This window comes from Pogoniulus pusillus, chromosome 10, assembly GCF_015220805.1.
Source record: "Pogoniulus pusillus isolate bPogPus1 chromosome 10, bPogPus1.pri, whole genome shotgun sequence".
In the NCBI taxonomy this organism is placed as follows: domain Eukaryota; kingdom Metazoa; phylum Chordata; class Aves; order Piciformes; family Lybiidae; genus Pogoniulus; species Pogoniulus pusillus.
The window spans coordinates 36,617,562-36,635,003 of record NC_087273.1 but is presented as its reverse complement, the minus strand read 5'-3'; the positions used below and the strand labels follow the sequence as shown (position 1 = coordinate 36,635,003).

At 45.8% G+C, this 17,442-nt stretch overlaps 1 long non-coding RNA gene across 1 annotated transcript; it reads right to left on the bottom strand.

Moving 5' to 3' along the window:
* Positions 1 to 11,811: 11,811 nt before the first annotated feature.
* LOC135179035 (uncharacterized) lies at positions 11,812 to 13,102 on the bottom strand. The gene is made up of 2 exons (XR_010303876.1): positions 12,294 to 13,102; positions 11,812 to 12,180 (listed from the first exon to the last, which is right to left on the bottom strand). It is a non-coding gene; the product is annotated as an uncharacterized LOC135179035 (long non-coding RNA).
* Positions 13,103 to 17,442: the final 4,340 nt, after the last annotated feature.

Below are 17,442 nucleotides of genomic sequence, written 5' to 3'. Positions count from 1 at the left end.
TGATCAAGGACAGTCTTGTGCAGCTGAGCAGAAACACAATGCATTATGCACCGTATACTCCAGGCCTTCACAAGTAAACATGGCAATAGTTGTCCTGGGCTACAAAACTATTTACACAACAGGCAATGAGGCCATGCATAAAATTTGGGGTGTTTGTTAATGTTAAGTGAAAGCTGGATTCTAATCCTAACATTGAAAAGCTCCAGTTGCCTATTAATGCATCTTGGGAAATTCTTCTGGTACAAGGGACTTGAACATCTCTCCTATGAAGCAAGCTGAGGCTGTTGAACTTTGAGGGGAGAAGGCTGAGAGGGGATCTTACTAATGTAAATGCCTGAGGGTTGGCTGTCAAGATGAAGGGGACAGGCTCTTTTCAGCGGTGCCCAGTAACAGGACACGGAACAATGAGGATCAACTGGAACACAGGAAGTTCCATATCAAAATGAGGAGAAACTTCTTTGGTGTGAGGTTGACAGAGCACTGGAACAGGCTGCCCAGATAGGCTGTGAAGTCATCTTCTCTGCAGCCCTACCTGGCTGCATTCCCATGTGACCTGCCCTAGGTGATCCTGCTTTGGTGGGGAAGTTGGACCAGATGATTTCCAGAGGTCCCTTCCAGTCCCTAATGATTCCATGGATATCATCACTTGCAGAAACATGAGCCAGTTTACATCATGGCTTTAGCCTCTCTTTTGGTTCATTTTCTATTACTCCATGTTATCATCTCCACAGTCGTTCCCCCTCTGCAGCATGGAGACTGTCCAAAGGGTGAATCATATGGAATGCATATGGAAAGAAGTTCCCCTTGGTAGAAAGCATTGCCTCACTTGTGCAGATTAACATCTTGCTCTTGTTCAGTATCCTATGCACTATACCACAGTCTAACAGCAGGAATTCATAGGAACACCATCACAAGTTCAGCAAGGATGTCAAATTCACTACAAGCCAGTTCATCTGCAGCTCTTGCCTGTAAAATGCATACCCTGCCCCAGCAAGGTCTCTCAAAGAAGTTGGTGGTTATGCAAGGAAATAAACAGCTTTGGATGAGCTGATGTTGACCTGAGAATAAGAATTTGCATGCAAAGTTAATGCAAAACAGTTGACTTGGGGTAATTTACTTTGAATAAAGAGCTAGGAGACCAAGCAGGTTATTCCTGTGTACATATCCACACACACACTCTCCATACATGTGCACTTACATTATGGCAGCCAGTCTGGCAGCTTCTTGATGAAATACAGCCACACCTATCTCTTATGCCAATCTAAATCACATTGTTTCCAGAAAATTTCACTTCTCCAAGCTATGTCTTTCTGGCAGGATGACAAATGTGTGAAACAATCTCTTTCTTCCTCAAAGTGGGGAGTTTTCACCACTGTGCATACACAGACTAGCAAACACCTGCTTATGGCTTGTTTGTAGCCTTGCCATTGACAGCTTTTTAGCACTAACTGGACCCCTTCCAAACTAGACAACTCTGAGACAATAAAGGCCATTCCTGATCACTAATTAACAGATTCATAGAATGGTTTGGATTGGAGGGGGCCTCGAAGATCACCTAGTTCCAACCCCCCTGCAATGTCAGGACCACCCTCCACTAGGGTGGCTCAAGGCCTCATCCAACCTGGCCTTGAACACCTCCTGGGAGAGGGCATCCCCAACCTCCCCAGGCAACCTGTTCCAGTGTCTCAGCCTCACCACCCTTACTGTAAAGAATTTCTTTCTAACACGTAGTCTAGATATTAGAACTATGCCTGCTCACAGGCATTACAAGCATCTTCTTAAGGTTTACTTTTGTTTAATCTTTGTTTTGTTTTGTTTTTTACAGTGCTACCTATTGATTTTCTGCTGCACTCCGTTTGTTATCCTGGAAGCATGAGAGCTGATCAGCCTCAAAACTTGAGTAACACCACACACAGCAAGGCCAGACAGAGCGCTCAGAGTCAGGGAAACAAACACAACGTGATCCCCAAGCCCTTCCTCCCTCCACATATCTGCCCTTCTGCTGGGGGCAAGGCAGCAGAGCAAAGAAGATATTGTTCTGTTCAACCCTGCTCCTGGCACCACAGCCCAACAGCAGCGTGGAAATCTTGGCAGGGAACCCCAGCGCTTGGAATGTTGGAGCAGTTGCATGGGGCAGCCAGCCAGAGGCTGCACAGCTGCTGCTGGAAGAGGCTCTGAGTGACCCTCTCACCTTCCAGGGCATTTCTGCTTCCACAAACTGCTCTCTGATAGAGTGAAGGTTGTGGCAATATTAAGGAGACTTCCCCATCCTCCACGAGTCCTCTTACTAACTGATACAGACACTACTGGGTAGTTAATTCCAACAATCCAGGCACAGGTGAGGCGACGAGGCTTAAAGAAGCCTCCAAGAACACTGGAATAATTTCTGCCCCCAGAAATAAAACTAGAACCACTTTGGTGGCAGCATAGCTGTGATTTGCCTGTCCTTAAAGAGAATTACATGAGCATAGGAGCTTATTTGTCAGTGGGCAGTCTCAGCTTCGTACCAGACATATGATTTTCTATGAAATCCAGATGTCATTTAGAACAGTGTCAAAAGTCACAACTAAAATTAGCATTCAGCAAGTGACTTTTTCAAAGGGAAAATATGTTCTGCAGCCTCAAGAAAGAGTTGTAAAAATATCTCAGACTCATCTATTTCTCTGAGCAATTTCTTTGGGGTTTCTCTCATACAAACATACAGAGCTAAAGAACACAGAGTGGAAACGTTTCCCATGTTTCTGCTCAGATATGGCTCCTAACTCAGGATCAGTTTGAGTCTCTGTGGTTGCCACAGAGAACAGAGAAGTCCACTAGCACAGTTTGATTTACGTGCACAATATAGAATCATAGACATGGTTTAGGACAATTTTACCTTAGGACTCAATTTAAGATGGAGTCATAGAATCATAGTCATAGAATCAACCAGGTTGGAAGAGACCTCCAAGATCATCCAGTCCAACCTAGCACACAGCCCTGGCCAATCAACTAGACCATGGCACTAAGTGCCTCAGCCAGGCTTTTCTTGAACACCTCCAGAGACAGTGTCTCCACCACCTCCCTGGGCAGCCCATTCCAATGCCAATCACTCTCTCTTTGAAGAACTTTCTCCTAACATCCAGCCTATACTTCCCCCTGCACAACTTGAGTCCATCATTATCTAACTCTACCAAGTCTAGGGCTAAACCATGTCCCTCAGCACCACATCTCTGTCTTTTAAATACCTCAGGGATGGGGATTCAGTCACCTTCCCAGCGAGCCTCTTCCAGCAGTTGAGAGCCCTTTCAGTGAAGAAGGTTCTAATATCCAATGCAAACCTCCCCTGGTGCAATCTGAGGCCATTTCCTCTTGTCCTGTCACTTGTTTCCGAGGAGAAGGTATCTACCTACATGCAAAGTCTTGATATGCTGGAAAAGGACAAGATGGGCTTGGCAAATGAAATTACTTTCAACAGCCTTAGGTTTCCTTAGGCACTATGAGAACTGCCTGCATGCTACTCTACCAGGCAATAAACATTGCTTGTTTTATTCTGAGCCAGCCACCCCAACCCTCTACCTACCGCCCCGCTGAGCGAGTTCACCTTCGAGCCGTGCCTACCCAAACTGTAGCAGTCACCCACTCCCACTGAACTAAATGGTGCTTCATTTGCAAAGACTGAAATAAAGCTCCCTTTGTTCATGAAAGATCTCCATTCTTTTCAGCAAAAGGCATGATCTCATCATTCTGATATAATTGTCCCATTAATTGCATGAAAGAAACTTTGCATCCCCACCGCTGAGACAGATCAGGGGAAGGTGAATCTGGGAGTCTAGATGTTTACAATGTACCTCATCAAGAGGAGGAAGAATGTGTGTCACTTAGCTGTTCCCTGAGAATGAGAGGGAAAGCAAAAGCAGCACGGGGCTAGGCTGACATCGAGCTGCCATTCAACGAGTAGCCAGACCCAACAATGTCTCAGCCTCATAATAAGCCTTTTACAATCAGTTGGCTGCCGGTTGCCTTGCAAAATTCCATCTCAAAGGGATTAAAGATGTCTTTTAGGCAGGAACATTCAGCTGCACCTTCAGGAGCACCTGTTCATTTTAATGGGCGCCGTTGATATTTTCTGCTTCGTGCTCTTCTTGAGGTTTTGCAGAGCCTGCCTGGAGCTTTTTGTTCAGCAGTGGTGGTTTGATCAGAATTGGTTACATTTGTAAGTCACAGCAAGGCAAATTTCAGACAGAGCAGGATCATTATAGGTTATTTTCCTTCCTCTTTTTCAGAAGAAAACATTGTGCTCAGACAATACAGAAAAAAACATCGTGGTGATGCACCAGACTTCCCTGCTGTAATAGATGCTACCCTGCTCAATACAGTTTTTATGGTAGTGACTTTCTGCCATGTCACTCTTCTTTCCAGCCTGCTGAACAAAGTAAGAGATGATCGAGTAGAATAGCTGCATGAAAGAAAACCCCTGTCCTTCAGATGCATCCCAGGCAGAAGACTGTTTCAGCAGCTGAAGGTTTACTCTTAAACTGACACAAGTACTTGAGTCATTTCTGAAACAAGCATCAGCAGGGTGAGTTACAAGACAAAGCTTGTGACCCTCCAGCGCTGTGAGAGTTTCAGTTTATCAAGGCTGACAATCCACAGCAGCTTGATGCTGAAGTAGCAGCCCTGATCCGGATGCAAGGATGCTGAATTAAACAGGAGCATGTTCTGGAAGTCCCACTAAGAAGCCTGAAGCACTTGTGATGATCACTGCTCAGTGATTAGAGGCAGAGCTTTGGGAATAGGCAGTTACAACATCAGGCCCATGCCCTAATCACTAGGCAGTCAGAAGGCAAGACCAAGTGAAACATTATCTCCACCACAGGTCCTTCTACTTTTCTTACTTGGATGTAGTGGTACACATCAATACTGCCTTTGCCAGAACAGGTGAATCGACTTTTCTCTCTCCTCCAGTTCATACTCTCCTAGCTCCTAGAACTGCCTTTGTGCTTCAACCACTTGCAGCTGTATTTCATCTCAAAGATTGGGTTTGCCTTCGTTTCTCAGTGTGTCAGGCACACCTGACTTCACAGGCATGGCTGTTCATCAGCTTTTCCCAACATGACTTCTTGCACTTTGGAACTGGATAAGAATGGATCTTCATCTTCCAACAAGAAGATCCATTTCAGGAATCACATACTAGTGTGATCAGCTGGATCTTAGGCCTACCACACTAACAGAGATAAGGGACCTCATCCTATCTCTGGATAATCAAATAGGGCAAATTCTTGCCAAGAACAACCCAAAATTGCCTCTTTCAGATCTGGAGAATCTCTCTTATCAATACAGGCTGAGAGAGTTGGGGTTGTTCAGCCTGGAAAACAGAAGGCTGAAGGGAGACCTTCCTGTGGCCTCTCAGTACTTAAAGGAGCCCATAGGAAAGATGAGAACAGAATTTTCAGTCAGGGCCTGTTGTGACAGGACAAGGGCTGGCAGTTTTAAAGTAGGAGAGGTTTAGTCTAGATGAAAAGATGACACTTTTTACAACAAGGGTGGTAAACTATTGACACAGGTTGCCCAGAGAGGTGGTAGAAGCCCCATACCTGAAAACATTTCAGGTCAGGTTGGATGGAGCACTGAGCAGCTTGATTTAGTTGAAGATGTCCCTGGCTCACTGAAGGAGTGGGTTGGACTAGATGCCCACTAAAATTCCCTTCCAACCCATTCTGTGAGCTTCTATCAGTATTTCTGATGCTCCATATCCTGAGCTACACATTACCTGGGGGAAGCACTGTGGGGCTGCCCCTCTGCCAACAGGCAGCTCATGCCTCTAGGAAGACAAATGCTTTAGCACATGGGCTGGTGCTGGCTTAGCTGGTTTAGGTGGTGAATATCTTTCTGGAGATATTCAAACTCTGCCTGGATGCATTCCTGTGTGATCCGGTACAGGTGATCCTGCTCTGGCAGGAAGGTTGGACTGGATGAGCTTTTGAGATCCCTTCCAGCCCCTGACATTCTGTGATATGACTTACTCTGCACTGCCTACAGAGCTGTTGGAAATTGCTGCTCATAAAAAGCTCATCACACCCCAGGCTGCTTCTCCCTCTCTTTTAGAAGCAGGACATCATCTTTTTCACGGCCCCAGCCAAATGGTGAGAGGCTTTTTTTCCCCTGGATATTTATTCTGATATGTTAAAGTGACTAAAAATCTATTTTGTCTAGGTCAAAAGCAGATCAATCTCTGACCAGTAAATATTGGTGCTTCAGAGGTGCACCTCTTAATGCCTGGACACAGACACAAGGGTCTTCTGCACAAGAAGAATCTAAGCAAGCAGTGTAGGCTTTACCAATGGAAAGTGCAACCTAAGCAGCCCAACTGTTCCCCAAGGCATTGTGATACAGCTCCCACATTACCAAATTAAGCCACCTTGGCACAACCTTCGTGTTGTCACTTCAGCATACACCAACTGGCTTACTGAGGACGCTGGTTCTCAGAAAGTGCAGTGCACTCCAGGACACTGTGGTCTGCTAAAGTCTCTGCTGCAGCTCTTCCCCCTTTTGCTGCAGTTAAGGGACAAGAGCATCTAGATTTCAACCCCATCTCATGAAGCTCAGACAAGATGGCAGCTGTGGATGGTCTGCGGCCAAGATGACAAAGCAGTCTGTATACTTGGCAGCTCTGTTCCAAGCTGGCCTGTTTTCTACTCCAGCACCAGACCCAGAGAAGGGAAGGCTTTGGGGAGACCTTATAGCTACATTTTACAGGGAGGCTGGGGAAGGACTGATGAGAAGGCCTTGTGGTGATTGGACAGGGGGCAATGGTTTGAAACTGGAGCAGAGGAGATTTAGGTTGGACATCAGAAAGACGTTTTTGACAGTGAGAGTGGTAAAATACTGGAACAGACTGCCCAGGAATGTGGGTAAGGCCCCATCTCTGGAGACACTCAAGATCAGGCTTAATGTGGCCCTAGGCAGCCTGGTCTAGTTGGAGGTGTCCCTGCTGACAGGAGGGGGGCTGGACAAGATAACCTTTGGGGGTCCCTTCCAAGCCACTGCAGTCTGTGAAGCTGTGAATCTGTAAACAGTGACACCCTGCTCCAAGTCACACGCCTACAGGAGAGAGATCAGATCAGCAGCATGGGTAGTTCCTGACTGTGGAAATGCCAGAAGCAGCTTTCCAGGGTGAGGGGTGCCTTGAAGCCCCCCACCCCTGCAGCAGCTATGCTTGCTTCCACACAAGTTTCAGAATAACTAATGTGTCTTAAAAAACTCCTCCAGCTCAGAGGAGGTTACAACCTCCAGCCGCCTGTCATCACCCTTCTGCTAGAGATTATCTGCTGGAGGGGCTCTTATTACAAATGTTCCACAATCTGTTGCCTTCAAAGTCAACTAAGTTAACTTACAGAAAAAATACAAGTCTTTCTAACCTAACTCATTTTAACAGACAAGTTAGAAAGTGACAAGGCACACAATAGTGAAAAGATGGTGACAAGCAGCCTGAGGGGTAGTTACCTCTTCCACAAGCATAGCAAGATGCCAACAGTAACTTCTGTCCATGACTTGCTACACTACAATCTTGTCTGTCATTTTCTATATATTGCTAGAATCAAGAGAAATCATATTAGTGTATTGCTCACCTGTGGTGCTAAAGCTATGAGATGACAGCAGCCCTGTGGAAAAGGACTTGGGAGGTGGATGAGAAGCTGGAGATGAGCCAACGGTGTGAGCTTGCAGGGCAGTGGCATTTTGGGCTGCATCAAAAGCAGTGTGACCAGCAGAGAGAGACAGGTGATTTTGCCACTTCACTCTGCTCTGGTGAGACCTCATCTGGAGTACTGTGTCCAGCTCTGGAGCCCTGAACACAGGAAGGACACAGAGCTGATGGAGTAGGTCCAAAAAGAGGCCATGAAAATGATCAGGGGGTTGGAGCACCTCTGCTGTGAGGACAGGCTGAAGGAGCTGGGGTTGTTCAGCTGGGAGAAGAGGAAGCCCCAGGGAAGCCTAATAGCTCCCTACCTGAAAGGAGCCTACAAGGAGGCTGCAGAGAGACTCTTCACAAAGGCCTGCAGTGATAGGATGAGGGGAAATGGTTTGAAATAAGAAAAGAGCAGATTTTAGGTAGGATGTTAGGAACAAGTTCTTTACCATGAGGGTGGTGGAACACTGCAACAGGCAGCCCAAGAAGGTAGTTGAGGCCTCATCCCTGGAGATAGTCAAGGTCAGGCTTATAAAGGCTCTGGGCAACCTGATCTAGTGGAGGATGTCCCAACTGACTGCAGGGGGTGAGCAACCTGATCTAGTGGAGGATGTCCTGGCTGACTGCAGGGGGTTTGCACTGGGATGGCCCTGGGAGGTCTCCTCCAAAGCAACCCATTCTATTATTCTATGATCTCCTTACCCCACAAACCCTTTCTACACAGTCAAGTGTCAAAGTACCTGAGGTTTTTTCCCAAGAACATTGTTCAGGAGACCTTGTAACTTCCTCACCTTAAAGAAGCTAAACATTTTACCTGTTTGTCTCATTCTCTACTGCACCAAAGTTCAATTCATTTTTTTGCAGTCCTATTTTAAATGATTTTTCACATTCCAAATGCAAGTTTCATTTCACTACATGAATTTCTATTTCACCTTACACTCACAAGTGTGCTTTTGCAAGTGCACAAAAGATAATTCACCTTTCTACACAAGAGTGCCTCAGAACATCTACACCATAAAGGAAGGTCTGTGATAACCTCCTTAGTGATGTGGTGCAGAAGCACCTCATTTGGCTACTTCCAAAGGGGGCAAGTGCTACACCGTGGCAGCAGGGCTGGTTTAATTTCTATTGATGCCAGTGATTGCTCTTAAGTAATTCTGTATTACAGCAGTTCATAAAACAGCTCTTCTAGGGGTGAGATGCTTCTTTGTTTGGGTTTTCTTTCTTTGTTCCTATCTTTTTTGTTTGTTTGTTTTCAGTTTGGTGGTTTTTTTTAATTCAAACTCATCTTTTCTTGTTCACAGCAGTACTGAAAATCCTAACAGCCTGGTTCCTATAGGCCTCTCAGATGACTGGAGCTATGACAGTAGTTCCTCTGAGGGGGATCACACAAAAGAGAAATGTGCAGAGAAACTATAATGACTACACAAGAAATATGTAGAATCATAGAATCAACCAGGTTGGAAGAGGCCTCCAAGCTCAGCCAGTCCAACCTAGCACACAGCCCTGTCCAGTCAACCAGACCACGGCACTAAGTGCCTCATCCAGGCTTTTCTTCAACACCTTCAGGGATGGTGACTCCACCACCTCCCTGGGCAGCCCATTCCAATGCCAATCACTCTCTCTGCCAACAACTTCCTCCTAACATCCAGCCTAGACCTCCTCTGGCACAACTTGAGACTGTGTCCCCTTGTTCTGTTGCTGGTTGCCTGGGAGAAGAGACCACCCCCCACCTGGCTACAGCCTCCCTTCAGGTAGTTGTAGGCAAGGAGGTCACCCCTGAGCCTCCTCTTCTCCAGGTTAAACAACCCCAGCTCCCTCAGCCTCTCCTCATAGGGTTTGTGTTCCAGGCCCTTCACCTGCAGCATATGAAAGAGGCTTTTAAGTGTCTTCCTAACATGCAGCAGCTACCTAACGCCTACTGTATGAACCCAGGGAAAGATATGCAGCAAAAGAGTCATGGGGAAGCTCATCATTTGCCTGCATTAAGTGGTTGATGCAGCTAAATTGCAAGAGCAAACAGCAGCTGTTGTTCTAGGTATGCAGAAGCTTTGAAAATTCTCTCTTATCATCCAAGACACTTGATTGCAGAAAAAAAAGCAACCTCTAAAATTACCATTCAGTTACACAAGCAGCTGCTAGCCTGTGGCCAGCAATCTTTCCAGAGCCAGCTTTAAAGCTCATGCTTGTGTTTTCACAAATAAGACAGGGTCAAAACCTTTACCACAGGACCTTATGCTCATATCACAGAATTTCTTAGATTGGAAAAGACCTTCAAGCTCATCGAGTCCAATCATTAGTTTCACACTGACAAGTCCTTGACTAAACCAAATCACTCAGCACAACTTCTAATCACTGTGAATCACTATGGTTGGAAAGGACCATGAGAATAATCCAGTCCAACCTTCATCCCAGCATCCTTCATCACTAGACCATAGCCTAAAGTGCCACATCCACTCTCCTTCTAAACACCTCCAGGCATGGCAACTCCACCACCTCCCTAGGCAGCCTGTTCCAGTGCCTAATCACCCACTAGGTAAAGAACTTCCTCCCAACATCCAACCTAAACCATCCCTGACACAACTTGAGGCCATTTCCTCTTGTCCTATCATTAGTGATTTGAGAAAACAGCTCCAGTCTCACTACAACCTCCTTTTAGGTAATTGTACCTGTTCACAAACATCTTGCCACAAGGACAATACAGCTTAGATGTGCTGTTGTATTACTTCTTCTATCTCTATTTTTTTAGTTCCTTAATTCTTGCACTATTTATTCAATTTTCAGCTGTTGTCAACAACTAAGTGCATCAAAATTTTTCCTTCTTCCTCGTGATTCACAAGAGAGAAAGCTGAGGGCCTGCTGGATGTATGAGATTTAAACCTTTAAAACTGAAACCATTACAAGTTCATGCTGCTAGCCCATTTCCTGCATGGTTTTTCAAACCAAATATACTACATCTGGGAGAGTTTTTTGACTTGTCATTACCATCAGCTATTGAAAAACACAAATTAAAAAGAGGATTTAATTATACTGTAGAATCATACTCAGCTAATAATGGAATGGGTTGGGTTGGGCTGGAAGAGATCTTAAAAACCCATCTAGTTCCAAACCCTCTGCCATGAGCAAGGACAACTGCTACTAAAAGAGGTTGCTCAAGGCCCCATCCAACCTAGCTTTGAACACTTCAAGGCTTGGAGCCTCCACAACTTCTCTGGGTTAACTCCCCACCACCCTGGTGAGGAAGAATTTCTTTCTAAAGCCTAATCCAAATCCAGCTTCTTCCAGATTGAAACCATTACCTCATGCCTTTGTAAAAAGTCCCTTTCCAGATGTCCTGCAACTCCTTTTGAATAGTGGAAGTCTGCTGTAAGGTGTCCTCAGAGCCTTCATAGCACCACCATATATATTTATATAATCTACAACAAGGGGACACAGTCTCAAGTTGTGCCAGGCTGGATGTTAGGAGGAAGTCCTTCACAGAGAGAGTGATTTGCCATTGGAATGGGCTGCCCAGGGAGGTGGTGGAGGCACAGTCCCTGGAGGTCTTCAAGAAAAGACTGGATGAGGCACTTGGTGCCATGGTCTGGTTGACTGGATAGGGCTGGGTGCTAGGTTGGACTGGATGATCTTGGAGGTCTCTTCCAACCTGGTTGATTCTATGATTCTAAGATTTCCATACCTGAGATTACACCATACCATGGAAAGAGTCTCTCTGTTCTTAAGGAACAACTCCTGTTTACTCTGTAGAAGAAACCATAAAGTATGCAAAGGAAGCCTTCAGAAGGCAAAGTTTGGTGAGACAGTCCTACAGGTTCCATCTGTCTAAATCATTAGAAAACAAAAACTAACACTTCACTACAAATTCAGTTTGTCAGGTCATCTCCAGTTGCCACCAAATGCCTCTTCTCTCTCTAACACTCAGCAAAACAATTCAGAAAGGAAAGTGGTTTATGTTCAAAAGAGCCTTAGACCAGAACAAGGTCCAAATAGCCTTGAATTCTGGAAAGGCTACTCCACACTGCTGCCTTTATTTACAGCTGTGAGGAGCTGCAGTAATACCCCAGCGAGGAGGATATTTTAACACCTCACCTTTGCACCCAGCACTTCCCAGTGAGGAAATAAACCAAGGCAACACTCCAGCAGCAAACACTGCAAAGAGAATTTAAAACCAAGAAATACAACTCAACATTAAAGCTTCTAAAGCCTACAGGACATACCCTCAGAGAACTGACACACCCTGATTTTCAGACTCACAGAAATGTTTGGGTTGGAAGAGACCTCTAAGAGGATAGAGTCCGACCATCACCCTAACATGACTGTGGCCATTAAGCTACCTGAAAGAGAGAAAGATTTTCCTGCTTTTTGAATCTTACACAAGCCAGTGGGTTAAATTAGGAGCCTTCATTGCTTTGGCACTCCTTCTCTCTCAGCAGAGGCCCTGATCTCCCAACGCTGATAACATCCACAGGAACAAACAGAAGGTCTGAGCTGATTTTCACACAATTGCTGAAAACCTGTAAGATGAAGGTGAAGAACATCTGAACAGACTATTGGAAAAGTGAAGGAAAAAAAAGACAAGTCTGCAAAGAGGACACAAGCTCTTTCTGAATGCAGAAACCCCACTTGCCTGGCTATCATCCTTCACTATGAGCCAACTTCCAAAGCCTGTTTCTCTCCGGTACTCGTGAGTCATTTTCCATCATCGCGTCTTTGGCGGCTCGAAGCATTTTGAAGGTGGAAAGCAAACAAAATTGCTTTTAATGCACTCATAAGAGGGTACTTCAGGTTTTTTAAAAGCCATTTTTTTCCTCTATCTTTTAGCTGCTAGGAGACTTTAAATGGGACCCCCGTAGGGTTTTGTCTGTAAACCATACGAGAGCATAAAAGCTTGGAAAACTTGCAGAGATTGTGAAGCAGGTTCACACAGCTTCATTGAAACTGTGTGTGGTTTTGAAGCTCACCAGGGCTCTGCTCACCAGGAACCAGTTAAAAATTGCCAACTTAGGGGGAAAAAAAAGTAAAAAGATTTAAAACTCATAAAGGATGATGATGAAAACGTGAAGTCTTCCAGACAGCAAGGAAATAAAACACTCTTCTGTAAATAGAGAGGAGCAGGGTTCATCCTCTGAAGGTGTTTGGGTATTGTCTCTCCAAAAACACATGGAGCAGCCTGAAAAGGGGATCAGAGTAACTTGAGTAAACACAGCCTGAATTAACCTGCAACAAAGCAATTCACCTGTACCCAAAGAATCACAGCTGATCAATCCACTACACCAGCATGTGGTGGCTCGACCATCCCAAAGGCATTTGCAGGACTGTTACAGTGGAAGTGTGCCAATTCTTTCCCTGTCTTTGGAGGGGACTCCTCTCAACCCATTCCATCAAGAAAAGAAGGCATTTGCAGGACTGTTACAGTGGAAGTGTGCCAACTCTTTCCCTGTCTTGGGAGGGGACTCCTCTCAACCCATTCCATCAAGAAAAGAAGGCATTTGCAGGACTGTTACAGTGGAAGTGTGCCAACTCTTTCCCTGTCTTTGGAGGGGACTCCTCTCAACCCATTCCATCAAGAAAAGAAGGTTTGGAAACTCACCACTGCCATCCATAAATACCATGAGAAATGGGAAACTAGTTCATAAGAAGAATCAGCCAAAGCAGAGTTTCTGACCATGGCATTATCTCACCATTGACAACTTTACATGGTGAGGCTTAGCATAACTTGGTGCTGTGGAAGAAAAACCAGTAAGCATCCATTGGGATGTTAAGGTAGACAAGAAAAGTTTATCATCATGGGGTCTAATATGGCATTGGTGGTACCTACACAGTCAACAAAGCCTGAGGATTGGTTGCCAGAGTTTCACTTCAGCCCACACTGAAATTCTGGTGAGACACTAAGAAGTTAATGGACAGAAAGGAAAGTATTTTCCATGTTTTCTGATGGCAAGGGTACAATGGAGGGACCATGTTTGATCTTAAACTCCCTGGGAGGCCGATTTTGCCACTAGTGGCTGCTTTTAGCTTCCATACTCAACACTTAGAAATCTTATGGCTAGTGAAGAACACTCAGCAGTACAGCTGATTTCAGCTTCACCATTCACTATGTCAGCAGCTCTGCAGTAGCAAGGAACTGCTGTAGCTGTTTGCTGGGATCATAAAGAACCCAGGGTTGGCCACAGAAACTTCTTTTCCCATAATCCCACCCAGCCATAGCATTAATTCCTAACTGAGCAAGGTGTATGTAACATTTCTTCTGTTCATATACAACACTCCAAAAGCTGTTGGGTTTTTTCCCTAGCATCCTGTTTGACTAAGGATCCACTGGCCCAAATGAAGTGACCAAACCCTGTAATAGCTGAGCAGCAGAGAGCAGAGGTCAGCTGCCTAAGCCCTTGCCACAGTTTTAAAGAGCTCCTAGACTTAAAGAAAAAGGTTCAAACTACGAGGAGGCGATCAAAAGGTTTATCCCAGCCTGTCTGGTGGAGGGCACAGGGAACTTGACCTCAAACCTGCTGGCAGAAAGCAGGACACAACGTCCAGGTGCTTAAAAGATTTCATTGCCAAAGCAAACACTGTTGTAGTCTGGCAACCCTCTGTGTACACTTGGAGCAATCTTTAGAGCCGGGGAAGGGGCGAAAAAGGGAAGGGGGGGGGGGGGGGAAGAGAGGGAGAAAAAAAAATGGTAAGGGGGGGAAAAGGGGGAGAAAGAGAAAGGGGGGGGGAAAGGGCAAGGGGGGGAAGAAGGGGGGGGAAAAAAGGGCAAGGGGGGGAAGAAGGGGGGGGAAAACCGGGCAAGGGGGGGAAGAAGGGGGGGAAAAAAAGGGCAAGGGGGGGAAGAAGGGGGGGAAAAAAGGGCAAGGGGGGGAAGAAGGGGGGGAAAAAAGGGCAAGGGGGGGAAGAAGGGGGGGAAAACCGGGCAAGGGGGGGAAGAAGGGGGGGAAAAAAGGGCAAGGGGGGGAAGAAGGGGGGGAAAAAAGGGCAAGGGGGGGAAGAAGGGGGGGAAAAAAGGGCAAGGGGGGGAAGAGGGGGGGAAAAAAGGGCAAGGGGGGAAGAAGGGGGGGAAAAAAAGGGCAAGGGGGGAAGAAGGGGGGGGAAAAAAGGGCAAGGGGGGAAGAAGGGGGGGAAAAAAGGGCAAGGGGGGGAAGAAGGGGGGGGGGGAAAAAAGGGCAAGGGGGGGAAGAAGGGGGGGAAATCCTTCCTGTATCTTATAGGGAAGGGAAATTCTGAAGCATGGCTTTGCACAAGTGCAATGTAAACAGGTACTCGAGTAGTCTGAGTGTTAAAAGAGAAAACTAAACCAGGAAAAAAGAGGAGGGGAAGAGCTACCATTCAAAGCCTCACTCAAAGAGAGTAAAGTCTGGAAGAGCACAGCCCACGGCTGGCACCTCAGGATTTCTTTTTCCATCAGAAAATCCCTGCAAAGAAGCTTTCATAAACCAGCATTTTTGTGATGCAGTATAGCACCAATATTCCTTTGGAGTTTTATAACTGTTCCTAGGACATTCTTGGCAATGAATATAAACTTTCTGAAAGAGATTGCATTTCACTGCAAATGGTTATCTGGTATTCACAACACAAAATAAGCATTTGAATATTTATTGTGAGCACACTGCGTTTGAGGGAGAACACACAAAGATTCTTACCACAATTATCTTGTTCCAGACTTAATATATTAGCTGTCACCTCTTTAATGGAGCTTGTGAGAAAGGAAAGTTTCTTTCTTTAACTCTCTTTTCCCCCTGAACGCAATTACCACCTCATTCAGGGCTCTTTGTGTCCACCTAATCTCTCCGATTATGTCTGTGACACCACCACAATACGACATGACTGACATACCTGACAGCTGTGACTGGTGACAGAATGCTCACAATGAGAGCCAGCTCTATGCGGGATGAGTGTTACCTACCGCCAGCCTCGCAGAACAGACATGGGAGGAAGGTAAGAAAGGGGTGGGGGCATTTCGCCACTAGCCTAACCCCTACCGATTTTTCCTCCTTTTAGAGCCAAACAGCATTGAGGAGCAGAGCCTCTTTGTGCATACCTACCTAACGAACCGATTGTTGGATGGACACAAAAGAACACCCATTAGTATTTTAATGTTGAATTTGGAGAGGAGAAAACGCACGTTTGGAGACCTGACTTACAAGTGGGACTTGATGGATCATTTTGTCTCTCTCCAGCCCTTTTATGCTTCTCCGGGTCATAACTCCCAGCTGGTGCTCAACTGTCAGATTTAGGCAGGTGGCAAGAGATGAGAGCCTGTGAGGAAAGCTATACCTGAACATGTCATTCCCAGGCTGCCACTGGAATCGAGCACAAACTCTTGCAGCATTCCACAGTTTGAGCCATAAAGACATGATGCAGCATTGCAAAGAATTGGCTGACACAAGAGCAGTAATGAATACGTTAATTAGGAGGAATATTAAGGTAGAAGGCTTTACAAAATGTCTTTAAACATTTCAGCTTTAAGTGGCATTTCTACGCTAAGCCCTTCACCCTGTCAGCTGTGACTTCTTTGCCCCTCCCACCCTTTATAAAAGGTTGGAGATGGGGAAAGGGATGAAGGAGATTTTTCTACATATACTGAATATTCAGAACAAAATTCAGGAGAGCTTAGCTGCTCCTGAGCAGCTTCAGAGATTGCACAGTCCCAGAATCAGAGAGGATGGGCAGAAACCAAACTTGTGCTTTCCAAGTGGAAGGTCTAGAGCCAAAATGTGCCACTCGGCTTTCACGGATGATCAGACAGTACTGCAGAAAGTTAGGCTAGGTGCTTTATACCCGATTTTACACCTACAAATGCTCCTCCAAGTTCCCCCAATCATACAGCAAAACCCAAAACATGAGCTTGAAGGCTGTGCCTAGGAAGGCCGAGGCAGCTGAATCCCTCTAGCCCAAGGAAGAGCAGACTGAGAGGTGACCACATTCACACGTGTAACTACGTGAGGGCGAGTGGCAGGAAGATGCAGCCAGGATCTGCTCAGTGATGTCCAATGGTAGGAAAAGGGTCGATGGGTGCAAGTTGGGGAACAGGAAGTTCCATGTGAACATAAAGACAAACTTTTTCACCGTGAGGGTGACAAAGCCCTGGAACGGGCTGCCCAGATAAGGAGACTGCACAACCTCTCTGGAGACTTTCAAAACCCACCCGGGTGCGTTTCTGTGTAGCCTGCCCTAGGAGATCCTCTTTCGGCAGGGGAGGTTGGATGAGAGGATCTCTAGAGGTCTCTTCCAACCTCTACCAGCCTATGATTCTCTGCTACACAATGAAAGCAGTAAGGCATGAACTTAGCTTTTTCTGAGAGGGGGGAGGAAAATAGCTGTGCATAAAAGTTGGGATGACAATGACAACAGATCTTATACCAAACACCCAGGACTTTTGTCCCCATAATGCCTTTCTGAAGATGCTACAATACAGAAAGTTAAGACACCTCACACATAGAGGATACATTCCTTGCTAACCTCATAGTGAGTCCTGCTAACCCTGGCTCCCCCACAATTCCTTCACAACTCCTAGGAGCAAGAATACATCAGCATTCCTCCTGACAGCCATTCCTACCACACAAATGCCCCCCCCCAGTCTTTAACACCCAACTTCAAAGAGCCACCACTGCTCCGAGCCACTTACTTTATACACCAAAAAAATAAAACCAAAACCAACAAACCCCTCACAAAATTCTCTTTACCATTTTAACCTTTCATATGGTCAAAATAAAACTTTCTAGACAGTCAGGGCTGAATATGCCCCTCCACTGAGTTTCCCTGCACACTAATTAGTTTCA